Source organism: Pelmatolapia mariae, linkage group LG4, assembly GCF_036321145.2.
Source record: "Pelmatolapia mariae isolate MD_Pm_ZW linkage group LG4, Pm_UMD_F_2, whole genome shotgun sequence".
NCBI classification, from domain to species: Eukaryota; Metazoa; Chordata; class Actinopteri; order Cichliformes; family Cichlidae; genus Pelmatolapia; species Pelmatolapia mariae.
Window position 1 is genome coordinate 13,823,963 of NC_086230.1, and position 14,612 is coordinate 13,838,574.

The 14,612-nt window shown below is 43.7% G+C and overlaps 1 pseudogene; it reads left to right on the plus strand.

Moving 5' to 3' along the window:
- Positions 1-10,212: 10,212 nt before the first annotated feature.
- Positions 10,213-14,143, plus strand: LOC135932924 (uncharacterized; annotated as a pseudogene).
- The last annotated feature ends 469 nt before the right edge of the window (positions 14,144-14,612 follow it).

Consider the following 14,612-nt stretch of genomic DNA (forward strand, 5'->3'; position numbering starts at 1 on the left):
GGGAAGTGGTTGGCATGTGAGTCTGCCTGTGAGGCTACACTGCTCATTTATTTACACACATTGCCTGCCCCCTTCTGCTCCCAGCCAATCAGCAGGGAGCAGTGTCTCCATCTTGAACCTACACCAGCCAATCAGAGATACACGTAAATCAAGTCCAGTAAGAGAAAAAAAGGTGATACTGACGCTTTCACTGAGAGTTTTTGTGTGCAGTGCAGAAAGCATTCCTGACTGCTGGCTCAACATCAAATATCTCAACACATCTGTTTATCTGAAAAATAATACTTCCCTTTGCAGCAAGGAGGTTAATCATTTTCATCTTTTGCTAAAAGTTTGTTGTAAAAGAGTTTATACTATAAATTGTTCACACTCAAGTGGAATTTTTCTTCTAACATTAAAGACTTAATACTCAGTTGTTGTAGCACTAGAATCAGAAAAAATATTTAAGGCTTTTGGTCTGCCTTCTAGAGTTCATTTAGGCAACTACAAAGTCGATATCAGCCACAGTTCTGACAGATCAGCTTTCTATGTCTAATAGGCAAGTCTCATATAGAGCATAATGTTTAAATTGTTTTAGCCTGCTAAAAGTTGCTGTGCACATGCAAGCTGTTTTGCAACCCATTTTTGTCCTTCTAATATTGTGACTGACTTATTCACATCTATTGTACCTGATCTCTGCTTTGTTCGGTACTGATGGTCTTTTATCTTCTTCACAGATCTCAGAACAGAGCAATAATGAAAAATATAAATCACTGTAAATAAACACCGTTTGACTTTATTTGTCCTCACTGAAATATTGTAATTTAAATTTACTGGTATAAGAAAAAGAAAGTAGTCTCAGGATTCTGTGGCATTCTGTGAAAAACAGTACAACCTTACTGCTTCCATAAGAAGCAGTATAAAGAATTAACTAGCAGCCAGTTGGTGATAATTAAGTGCACATCATTAACTGATAATCAGCAAGTGTGAGCACCTCTATAAAGGCATAATTTTCACAGTGTGCCAGTCTAGTGCATTCAGTTGTCTGTTAACACAATCTTCCCAGAAGTGAATGTCCCAGCAAATTAACCACAAGGTCAGACTCTGGAACGCTCAGAGAAATTGCTCAGAGAAAAACCCCAAAAGCTACATCTCAGACTCTACAGGCCTCAGTTACCATTTTAAATGTTAAAGCTCATGACAGGACAGTTCGAAAAAGATTGAACAATTTTGGCTTGTTTGGAAACGTTGCCAAAAGTCCTAAGGCTTGTAAAGTTGTATCTGAACAAACCGCAAGACTTCTGGAGAAATTTCTTTGGGAAACATGAGAGGAAACTGGAGATGTTTGTACATGCAAAGCAGCATATTTGGAGAAAATCAAGTGCAGCATATCAGTGCAAACACTTCATTTCAACTGTGAAGCACGGTAGTGGAGGTGTGATGAAATGGGCTTTGACCATAAACTCAATTGTAAGGATTCTTGTGAGGACACATGACTGACAGCTAAAGGTTGACTCTAATTAGGACATAAACAGGACAATGATCACAAGCACAGCAGCAAATGCACAACAGAATGACTGAAAAAGAATATGTGGATTGTGTAATTCACTCTAAATATCCAAAATAAATTGTCAATTCATGCCATTTTTGAATGAGTTTACTGATTTTACATCATGATTGTAATGAATACTGCACTCTGCTTAAAGGGGAATGTTAATAACCAGTAATATACTGGCTAATTCAGGAAATAAAACAAGCACACTGTCACCGTTTTCTCTTTTGCAATAAATATTAACTCTAATACTTTTAAAGTACAGTTCATGATCTTACTTTTATTCATTAGGGATGCTAAGTTTAGACTAGATGTCCATATTGATCATATTTCTCTAAAGATGGAATGCAATTTCTCTCTCTGCTCAGGTTTTCACTTCATTGGTGAGTATTGGTACAAAAATAGCTTTGGTCTTTGGGCTTTTCCATTCTGTGGATGCATAACTTTGTTTTGGCAGCTTTGATCATTTCTAGCTTCAAAAAACAAAATACTGATAAAATGCTAAATTCGAGAGTTCAAACCAGCTGGGGAAGTTAGTGTAGTTTTTATTTATAGTCTTGACCGTGAACAGTAACTTTATTTTGGTCTGTTTTTCTTCAGCATGATCCATTTTTAGATATGATTTACTTTTGTTTGCATTTTTAAACATCCACTCCAGGCTTCTCGGATGTTAGATACAGATGTGAGAATAGTAGCAGCACCAGCAGTGATGTAGTATTGAGCTGCTGGTCGTCTGGAGGCGTTGGTTTCTGTTGACTGACTGTCACAGTGGAAGGAACAATTTGTTCTTTGAGCACAGGATATGGTCACAGGATCCGGTGTTCTGTTGAGCAACTCTGATTTTTGTACACTGGTTACTCTGATATTATTCAGCTATAAAAGAAGAAGAAGAAAAAAACCCTTATTTTGACATGTAACTGTGGTTTGCCCAGCATGTCTGCCTTTACTGTCTAAAGCAAAATGAAGGTTACAGTTTAGAGTTAGTTACCCGATGTCCCCCTAACTTCCAAAACAGTTTTTGAGTAAGGTATCAGGAGCATTAATTCAGTTGCATAAGTAATATAATATAATAGTTGCATAAGATACATATTATATCTAATGCCTATCTGTTTATTTCTAACTGTTAGTTCAGCAGGGCGTGTCATATTGACACGCCCATCAGTCAAACACTCAAACTGTCACGTTTCACGAGATGTTTCCTTGTCACACTACACTGGTCCAGTGCCATTGCTGGATATGCACATAAAAATTCCAATAGTCTGTACTTACAATTGCAAAGTTTGCACTTCATGCCAGAACCTGTACCAAAAAACTGCTCGTAGTAAGAGCCAATATAAATTTATGATGGGAGCAACGATATAGATGCTGATATAGCTGAAAAAAAGAACAACTTTATTTATTGTTCAGTGAATTCACAAACAGAGGAGTGTAAGATAACATCAGGGTGAGCTAAGGCCAAAATGACATATAAATTGCACCATTTAACACAAGCTCAGCCAACCTGTGCAAATGTAGCAAACCAAACTTCAACAGCTTACCTCCTTAGTCTAACAAAAACATAAGGAACACCTAGAAAAAAAAATAGTAGCTCACCCCTACTTACTTACTTCTAAACACAGATCAAACTTCCAATTACATAACCACCGTTATGGCTGGCTGAGTGAAAGGGAGGCAAATTATCCTCAGCAGGTGGCGGTCATCTTGTCTCCATATATAGGGTGCAATCCTCAGGTTGAAGCCAATGATCTGAATGCTTTAGACTTGCCACATCAATCCCAGTCAGGCACTGGCATAATCTGATTAGCATGCTCTTATCCTATACAGACCAAATACACAAAATAAAAGATATCTGGTGATGTCCTTTGGGCAGAAAAGGTTGCAAAAACTAAACACAGCCTATCAGCACAAATACCTCATACCAAATCATCCAGTCTCTGAAGAAGATGTGCCTTCACAGTACATTCATCCGTGGTACTAAACCAAAGTCATATAACTGCAGTGCTGTATACCCAAAGGTAAAAGGTAGCTGTAGGTCACAAGGCCGAATGTTAGCATGTTTTTTTGTGTCTGTGCTACTTATTCCCTTTTGGTACTTAACAGTTGGTATGAGGTCCAGAGTTAAGCATGGTGGTGGAGGGGTGATGATTTGTGCTTGTTCTGCACACACACGGGAACAGGGCACCTTGCAGTCACTCAGCTGACTATTCAGATTTCTGTATATCAAAGTCTCCTAAAATCAAATGTGAGGCCATCGGTCTGACAGCTAAAGCTTGGCTGGAATTGGCTCATGCAACAGGACAATGATTCCAAGCACAGGAACAAATCTGCAACAGAATATCCGAAAAAGAAAAAAATCAAGGTGCTGCAATGGTCCAATCAAGACCTGCAGACCTCCTTGACACCATTTGATCTGTTGGCACCACCTGCAGTTCAAGTTTGTAGAGTTGGAATTCCTGAGGGAACCTGAGGGACAAGATCCTCTCTGCAGAAGAAGTTGATCGATATCCAGGATGATTGTAATAGCAGTCCAGCTTTTTTAAAGCTTTTTTGGTTTAGCTTTTGTGCGCAGAAACTGTACAATTGTTCAGACCAGTTTCTTTCAGGGCTTCAACTTTGATGCACTGTGTCATTATTTTTTTAAAACAAACACATACCCTGACATACAGGTAACACAAAGGGTTGGTCGCACATACTGCTCCATCATCCATCTGAAACAAAAGAGAGCATCACACATGCATAATGACCAGGGCAATGGAGTGATCTGACAGAGCATTTTTTGATGGATACTTACCTAATATGACCATATCTGAATTATTTTAAAATCAAAAGCTTTTTCAGAGCATAGATACAAATTCATTTTTTATTGTTCCAGGACAGCATGATCAGTCTCCTTTGTCTTAATTTGTTCCTAAATTTTTCTGGATCACCTTATTTTCACATATGCCAGCAAGAAGAACAGAAAACATACACCAACCTCCACCTCATCATTCTCTTAATCCATCTTTTTCATTCTCTGGCTTTGGGATTTTAGAAAGACCGAGAGCACACATGGGAGGTGTGTGTTCAGACCCCCCTCCCCCCTTTTAACTTTAGCTACCAGTCCTCTGACTGTCCTTTGACTCTGGAACATCATGTCCTGGATAATGAAAGGTGCGGTGGTGGAAGGGGAAGAAACAACATACCAAATGGCGAGCGGTCTCATTACATCTCGCCATAGCAGCAGGTCTGCTCAGCAATTGAGCAATTATTGTTTACCATGAGGCAAAAGCTCTCATCTATATCATTATGATTTTCTACTGTACATGGATATATCTAAAACATCATCCATTTAATGCTTATTTTCTCTGAATCACACTATTTTTCATGTTTCATGACTTTCTAGGAATTAGATAGTCAGTGCCGCTTTGATTGTTCTTTTTCAACATCAGCCAAGGCACCAATGGCAGTTATGCCTCTCCCGCCAAGGTTAGCAGTAATTGAAGGTGAGCCTTTGTATGCATCAGATGTCTGCAAGGCTGAGTGAGCATTACAAAAACCCACTGGGTGGCAGGCATCCACACAAGCGTGCATGTGTGTGTGTGTGTGTGTGTGTAATATGTGTTTGCATGCACTCAACAACAAATCTTTGAACATCCTGAGAAACAGCTAATAACATTTGGACTGGGTGTACTGGGATTTCGTTATGCAACCTTCAGCACTGAAAGGTGAAGGCAGCTGGACAACAGGGAGTGAGCTGATGAGTACATTTGATCCCCGCTGTGCTTTTTATATTGAGTAAGCTTACACAAACTGTTCATGTTACAGTCATAAGACACATAATAAAGAGGAGGAATATAAAAAACATTATATGTGGGAAAAAAAATCATAATTTTGCAGTTTAGTCCCTCTGATTGAAGATGACAACAGGGGACAGCTGTCTTCAGTTATCCTCTGAATTTGTTTGTATGCAGTGACTCAGGCTTTTTTTTTTTTTAAAGATTAATTAATAAAAATAATGATAACAATAAAATCCATATAGAGATATTACCCAGAAATACCTGCCACTCTCCTGAGAAAATAGACATGTTTCTTTGTAAGAATAATGTTACAGGTAGTATATGAAAATTCTGCATATTCAGAAAAATGTTAATATGCAAATGAAACTTAGAAATATAGAATTATAGAATCATTTAAGGATTATATTGTGTGCTAAGGATTGTACTATATGTACTACACCAGAGACAATAACAGTTACATTCTAATGACATTAGCACTCAAAGCACCTTACATATTATTTTAAGTCTTTACATTGATCGCTGGATATGATTGTTGTTTTCTAATAAAACTCTCATTACTGATCACTGGCCCTGTTTTCATTCCCAGTGCATCAAACCCTCGAGCTTTGCTGAAGCCGCTGATATCTCAGAGACACACACAAGGTATCCTTTGGCAACAGAGCCATGGAGCACCTGTCGCCAATGCCACCTTCACCGCAGATGCTTCATATAAGGGCAATTTATTGCAGTGCGTATCATTTGTGTGTCATTTTACAACATATGAATGGTTGTATTTTAAGCCAAATGATATTCTTTTGTTAAAACATCGAAGTAGAAGTTTTGGTGGCTAAACTGAAACAGCCATTAAAATTGCAAATCCACAGTGGAAATCAGTTTCACCTTTTATAATGCATAATTTACAAAAGTATAAACACATCAAGTTCTTTTCAGTAAATATCCAAACAGTGGGTGAAATAGCCAATAAGAACTGTTTAGCAAAGATTATTCATTGTTATTTACAGAATAACTTTTAAAAATGTAAATAACTCTAACTTTGCAATAATGGAGGTTATTGAGGAATTACAGACTTTTTAATCTGATTAAACAGGTGCGAGTCGGTGGCCCACATTTCACTTTAACGAGTTAACTAAAAGGGTGGTAACACGATCTCAGAATGAGATTTAGAGAGATTTCATAAGCCAAGACCTTTTCAGACATGCTCCTCTGTGCTCAGTACTGTGAGGTTATGAGCTCCTAAGCCTTTTTTTTGTCCCTTGTGTCCAAAGCATCAGAAGACCATCTGCGGTAAACATCTTTTTAATTTGAAGGATTGTGTGCAGGTTTCTCGCTGGAGGTTTCGGGATTCAGCACTTGATGAAAAGTGTTGAGTTTAAAATAGCTGCTATATTAAACAACACCTCCTTGAAACCTCTGGAAACATTATATATATATTTTTAAATATGTGTTACTTTTTTAGCCAGAAACTACTATATGCTCTGCCAGTAGGCACTGGAGACCCAGAGGGCAGAAAATAACTAGATTTATTGAAACTTCAGAATATCGCATTAGAGTGACCTCAGAGTGAAAGTGTGCAATTATTTTCAGAATCTGCATCGATTTTTTTTTTTTCCTCTGTGCGCCCTGGTGTGTGAAGGCAGTTTTGTTCCTGCTTGATATTTGCTGCTGTAAATGTTTATGTATTCCTGACCCAGTTCCTCATTTCAAACTTTATTCAGCTTTCTTTAAAATGCTGCTCATGGAGTGTATGTGGGGTTGTGTCAGCTGAAGCTTCTTAGTGGTGGTTGCAGCAACAGTTGCAGAGCTTCTCCATTTTAGCTGTGATTCCCCGCTGATGTCAAATAAAGAGGTCACTTAAACTAATGCTATTTATAAACCTTGACTCACTTCAGTGTTTTCAGGAGATCAGCTTAAAACATAAACAGCAGGTCACGTCTTCTAATGGTTTCTCTCTCAAACCAGATTGACTTGAGTGACAAACCATGTGAGTCTTTTAAGTGTCCGCCTAATGAAAGGGTCGTAAAAGCTTGGTATTCAATCAGGCCTGAAACTATTGACCTCTGTCACGTTCAGCGTGTAGAGACCTGTAAAGGAATGTGCTTTGATCAATGATCTTTTGAAAGTTTCACCTTCACGTCTCTCAATGATGAATGTTCAGAATTTGTTCTTCTGCTGTTACGGCTAATTTTAATGTGTCGGTATGTTTCATTTTGGGGTGGCGTGCAAAGACAGTATAAAATATGGAAATATATGGGTTTGGAAAATGAAGCCAATGTAGAAGTGCGCTACACCTGAATTATATTTGAAGCCCATCAATGGTAAGATCTGGGGTTGCAAAAAGACTTCTGGTCCTTTACAGGAGGCTTGACTTGAGTTTATGGTCATTTTACTATAACGATCGTACCATAGATAAAAAAAAAAAAAAAAAAAAAAGGATCCAACAACGCCACCACCACAAACACAGTGCAGGAGGTGAGTCCCTGACAGCTGCCTGTGTTGGAACGCCTGATGATCAAGGTGGCCATGCCTCCGGCACCATTGATCAGATCACATGCTTTTTAGTCCTGCAAACTTTTTTATTTGAGATTTGACTCCTTTTGGAGCCTCAAGTAGCCATTAGAGGTTAAAACCCATTAAACTAGTGTAACCATTAAATTTAGTTCCCTTTCAGTCGATTCACTTGGGACAACACATAAGTATGGGATATCACACCCTCACGTGTCCTGGCTGAAGAAACCTTTATTTGCACCTTTAAGGCAGATGACGTGTGATGACACGCGCACGGCCCCGCCTGCACATATAGCCGCTGTCATCACCGTCATCCCTCAGTTCTTACGCTCTTCACCTCGTTGAGAACACCTCTGCTGAGTTGGGCTAGCTAGCTGCTGCTAGTTAGCTCCGTTGTCTGCCGACTTGAACTCAGCTTAACTGCCCCTGTTGGTGTTAGCCTCCACTGCACAGTTGGTGCGTAGGCTGCCCGCGGAGCGCTAACTTCAAGTTTTCCTGTGCAGCGTTTCGCTTTGCTTTTGGAATGGACTCCAAACCGAAGCGAGCAAAGCAGAAATCTTCTGTTCGCCCCTGTCCTCAGGAATGCGGTTTCTCTTTGCACGACAGCGACCAGCACGATACCTGCCCTGTCTGCCTGGGGATCGTCCACGCTAAGAGAGCATTGACGGAGCCCGAAGCCTGTGCGTTTTGTCGCCAGCTTCGGCGCTCGACCCTGGACAGATGGGTGACGTTTGTGGAAAAAGTGCTGGGATGCTCGGCTGTCGCACGGCATGACCCTCTCCTTTCCGAGTCTGGAGCCCCGGCTTCGTCCGAGTCCGAAGACGAGGATTATCCGGTCGATGTCCCCGCAATTAGCTGGGCTGACCACATGGAATATGTTGACGGGGTAGCCGATGACGAACCAGAACCATGCAGGAGCGCTGACGGGCTTCAGCCTGGGTTGAAGCCTGCCAGCGCTTCCCAGGAAGACGATGACGTGTTGGACATTGGCCTGGACATCCATGGTTTGTCGGAGGATGGGCAGGAGAGCTCATTGTCGGCCCAATGTGCTGCCGCTGCTGCGCCGGTCGGCCACGATGACATCTCTCTTTTCTCCCTGTTTTGCCGTGCTGCTGAGAAGCTGCAGGTGGACTGGCCCTCTCCTCCGCCAGCTCAGAAGCCGTTGCGGTTCGTGGGTTTTTTTCTCCCAAAGGAGCCCGCAACGGCCAAAAACTGCCTTCCCATGTTCCCAGACTTTGTCTGCGAGCTAACAGCATCATGGGGCAAACCTCTGTCTACCCGCGTCACTGTGCCTGGCTATGGATAGTACATGGAATTGGACTGGCTTAGCTAACCCACCGCCTATGGAGCCGTCTCTGGCTGCTTATCTGGCCCCGTCCCATAACCATGGTGTTGGCGGCTCTGCAACTCTGCCGTCCAAGCACTGCAGATTCTCTGCTTCGCAGCTGGAGAAGATTTATCGGGCTCACTCCCGATAAATCTGCTCACGCCATGAGCTCCGTCACCATGCTCCAGACGTACCAGGCGATGTGCCTGGCGGAGCCCACTGACAGCCCACTGGCACCTCTTCTTAACGAGGTCAGAGTCGCCACAGATTACATCCTCCGTGCGTCCCGCTGTGCAGCGCTCTCCCTGGGCAGCGGGATGGTTTTGACAGTAGTGGCACAGAGGCACCTGTGGCTGACCCTCTCTGACGTCCTGGATAGGGACAGAGAGACAGTGGACTCACCAGTGTCTGCGGCTAGGTAATTCGGACATTCACTTGAAGCCATTCAGGCTAGATTCGATCTGAGGAGCAGATGGAAGCAGACGGAAGCTCTGCGCGACATCATCCCCAGACGTCAGCCCAAGCCCAAACCCGCAGCTAGCTCTCACAGGCCCACCACTCCTCTGCCGACTGGCAAGAGACCGGCACCAACCACTGCAGTGGGCGTGCCGCCAGCGAGAGCACTTCCTCCGGCCCGAGCTCCACGCCAGTTGGCCTGGAGCAAAGGCCCACCCTCAGGCCCCCGGCGGGACCCGATGCCCAGGAGGAAGAAGCCTCAGCCCTCCTAGCTGTGGTTTCGAGTGGAGAAGGGGTCCAGCGGCAGGGAGACGCTGCTTTTACCCCTCTGTTGCCGCCCAAGAGGTTCTGTTTTGGTTGTCAGTTCCAGAAGGCGCTGCACATTCCTAACACTGTCTCCCAAGCACAAACCCCCTGCACACAAAATGCCTCAGGTAACTCCCTGTTCAGGTGTGTTAAATGTTCAGATGACCACATCAAGTGTTCCCGCTGTTTTTCATTGTTGTGCCCCAGGAAAGGTGCCTCAAACAAAACGTATGAATGTACATGTTCCCATGTTACAATCAATAAAGAGTGTTGTTTATTCTCAAGCAATCACAAATGCTCAGCGTGCAGGCAGAATGAGCCAGGTCAGGCAGGTGGTGCATTCCCCTGCAGACACACTGGGGGGCGACAACGCCCTGCCGACGGTGCTGCAGGTCAGCCGGCTGGCTGCTCACTTCCCTCAGTGGCGCGCTTGCGCCCCCTCTCCGTGGGTGCTGCGAACCGTTGCCATGGGTTACCAGTTGCAGTTCCAGATCAAGCCGCCTCGTTTCCAGAGAGTCGTAAACACAACTGTCGGCACCGAGGCGGCCATGACACTCAGAGAGGAAATAAAGGCGCTATTGCAGAAAAGAGCAATACGAGTGGTCCCCACTTCGGAGACAGACAAAGGTTGGTACAGCTGTTATTTTGTTGCTCCGAAAAAAGGGGGAGGGCTTCGTCCTATCCTCGACCTCGATCTTGAACACGTATCTACAAACGTACAAGTTCAAGATGCTAACACTCAGACAGCTCTTGAATGCAGTCGGCCCGGGAGATTGGTTTGCAACAATCGATCTAATAGATGCTTATTTTCATGTGGCTATACACCCGAAACACAGGCAGTTTCTGAGGTTTACATTCGAGGGCATAGCCTACGAATACCTAGTGCTGCCGTTCGGGCTGTCGCTCGCTCCTCGCATCTTTGCGAAATGTGCCGAAGCAGCGCTAGTGCCCCTCAGAGAGAGAGAGGCATCCGCACCTTAGCCTACCTAGACGACTGGGCTCTCGTAGCTTGCTCCAGAGAGCAGCTGTCACTGGTTCTGTCACACATTCAGACACTGGGGTTCTCTGTGAACTTTCAAAAGAGCTCTCTAATCCTGAGTCAGCAAATTTCTTTCCTCGGTTTGGAAATATGCTCGCTTTCCAGCCGCGCACGTTTGTCGGAGCACAGAGTGGCCGCGTTTCATCGCTGCCTCGCTCAGTTTCAGCTGGGATGCAGACTGCGTTTCCAGACGATATTACGTTTGTTGGGCATGATGGCATCCATGATCGCCGTAGTGCCACTTGGACTGTTAAAAATGAGAGCGTTTCAACGCTGGACTTTCTCTCACCGCCTGTGTGCATCGCGTCACCTCGGGAGGAGGCTGCCGGTAACCGCGTCTTGCATGCTAGCTCTCCGTCCTTGGAGGGAGCCCAGGCTGCTGCATCAGGGCTCTCGGATTGGGAGGGTGTTGTTTCGCAAGGTGGTGTCCACAGATGCTTCCGTCAGTGAGAGGGATCTGGTCCGCAGCCCAGCGCGAGCTGCACATCAACCACTTCAAGCTGTTAGCAGTGTTCTTAGCTCTAAAACATTTCCGTCCAGTCCTGGAGGGCCAGCATGTCTTAGTCAGGACGGACAATTCAACAGTGGTGTCTTGCATAAACAGGCAGGGAGGAACACGCTCTCTTCCCCTGTTGAAGCTGTCTCGCTCTCTGCTGTTATGGTGCGGTGTTCATTTTCTGTCTCTAAGAGCCACCCATGTTCCAGGCCACCTGAACCTGGGGCCGGACCTTCTCTCCAGGCGGGGTCCTCTGGTGAGAGAATGGAGGTTACACCCTTCAATAGTGGCTCAGATTTGGGATCTATTTGGCAAGGCGCAAATAGATCTTTTTGCTTCCAGGGTAAATACTCACTGCCCCCTGTTCTTCTCCATAATCGACCACGATGCACCCTTGGGCTTGGACGCGCTAGCGCACCAATGGCCAGACGTGCTCCTGTATACATTTCCCCCAGTGGAAATGATATCTCCAGTTCTAGAGTGAGTGCGTCGGCATTCCCTCTCTCTGATTCTAGTGGCCCCTTGGTGGCCCACAAGGTCGTGGTATGCAGAGATAATCAGCCTGCTAGCAGCGAGTCTTTGGCAGCTTCCTCTCCACAGGGACCTCCTCTCTCAGGCAGGAGGAGAAGTGGTTCATCCATGCCCGGATCTGTGGCGCCTTCATGCTTACCTGCTGAGAGGTTAAACTTGATTGCAAAGGGTTTGCCACGTAGTGTGACAGCGACAATTCAGAGCGCTAGGGCCTCATCTACTAGAGGCTTGTACGCTTACAAATGGCGAGCCTTCGAGCAATGGTGTCAGGACCGCCACACTCTCCCATTTCAGTGCTCTATTGTGGATGTTTTGACATTCCTGCAGGAGCTGCTGGATAAGGGCCTTTCATTTTCAACAATTAAGGTTTATTTAGCAGCTATATCTGCTTGTCATATTGGCTTTGACGGGGTGACACCAGGTGCACATCCCTTGCCATACGTTTTCTGAAAGGGGTTCGCCGGCTGAGACCCGTGCTTAAGTCCAGTGTCCCTGCTTGGGACTTGTCTTTGGTGCTGGAGGCCCTTTGTAGCCCCCCGTTTGAACCCATTGAGTCTGTGGATATGAAATTTCTTTCATATAAGACTGCATTACTTCTCGCATTGGCTTCAGCAAAGCGAGTGGGTGACCTTCATGCGCTGTCTGTGCATCCCTCCTGCACACAGTTCTCTCCTGATGGCCACAAGGTCGTATTGCGTCCAAATGCTGCCTATTTTCCCAAGATCATGCCTACATTTTATAGCTCAATGGAGTTTGAGTTGCGGAGCTTTTGCTCCCCTCGTTTTGCATCTGAGGAGCAGAGGAGGATGCATTCTCTTTGTCCAGTGCGTGTGCTACGCACCTACATTGAGCGCACTCAGAATGTGCGTTTATGTGACCAGCTGTTTGTCTGATTCGCTAATCCAAATAGAGACAGAGCTCTGTCTAAACAGAGACTGCCCCACTGGATTATAGAAGCTATCTCACTGGCATACGGCACCAAAGGTCTTGCTTTGCCCCAGGGGGTGAGAGCTCATTCCACCAGGGGGATGGCAACCTCATGGGATCTTTTTAAAGGGGTGCCTGTAGCTGATATTTGTGCGGCAGCTAGTTGGGCATCACCGTACACTTTTGTGCAGTTTTATCGGTTGGACGTTACAGCCCCTTCGGTGGCTCATACTGTCCTTTCTGCTGGGTCTACCACTCACTAAGGATGTGGTGGTCCGATTCCAGTTCGGTGGCTGCTCTGCGGGATGTGTATATATGTCCCATACTTATGTGTTGTACCGAGTGAATCGACTGAAAGGGAACGAATAGTTATGTCTATAGCTTCTGTTCCCTGAAGGAGAGGAACGAGGTACAAGACAAGGTGGCCCCACTGAGCAGTTTGGCTCGGTGAAGAGCGGCTATCGAACTGAGGGATGACTGTGATGACAGCGGCTATATGTGCAGGCGGGGCCGTGCGCGTGTCATCACACGTCATCTGCCTTAAAGGCGTGAACAAAGGTTTCTTCAGCCAGGACACGCGAGGGCGTGATATCCCATGCTTCATTTCGTATGATAAAACTTGAAGCATACATTGCCCATAAACTGAAAACAGAGATTTGTTGCTGAAACAACTTTGGAAATATTAACATATTTATAAATTTGGAATGTAACTAGGAAAGACTGATGTGCCATTTTAAGGATTTCTGAATATGTAATACAAAAGATATGGAAATAACTGATATTCGAGCAGAGAAATATATTTATGCTTCAAAAAATGCATAAGATTTTTATAAACTAAGAGTAGATAATTACAACACCAGGGAGAAGATTAGAAAACTGACCTTTGCGAAAAGCATTATTTAGCTCCTGCATTACTAATAGAAATTGCTAGAAACTACTCCCTGACAACTATGGATTTAATTCATTTTTTAATTTTTTTTTAAACAATGGTGTGCGATAATTAGCTACATGACCTTTTCATTAGTGCTACAAGTCCAAAACTAATTTCAGTTTCAGTTATTAATAAAATGATAAATTTAATTAAACACAGGATTGAAAGTGAAATATGTCCTGAGGTCTCAAAGCCAGAAAATAATTAATTTAAAAAAAAGATAATTAGGTTCCCAATATAAATATGAGACTTTCACATTCAAGGGAGTCCTCCACCTTTCTTTTGAGTTTTGTCTCTGGTTCATGGAAACATGAAATCTAAATTTAATGAAATTTGCAAAATGCAAAATTAAGTTGTTCAGAGGGAAGATGGAGTTAGATCAGCTTCACATGCTATATGAAATATATATATGTATGTCCCACTGAAGATATATGTATAAAAATAGCATATGCTGTTGCTTTACATTTTACAAGTTTTTCATATAATCAAATGTTGTCTGGATGGTTATTAAAAAATTTTGACGTCATATTTCTGATTAATTCTGCTGCTTATTAGAAACTCAGATGTTAACAAAACCAAGCTATGTTTATGAAGCATTAGCTGTTTTTTCAAAGGACATGCCCCACGCACAGTTTGATTATGTTCAGTTGACTTGAGCTCTGTTTATTTGGCCTTTTTTAAGGGACCATTATTATTATTCAGTTAAATTTTGAGTGACTTATTTTTGAATTTTCTACTTAACCTCCTAGGACCTGGCGTCCACATATGTGGACATCACATTTTGGGTTAT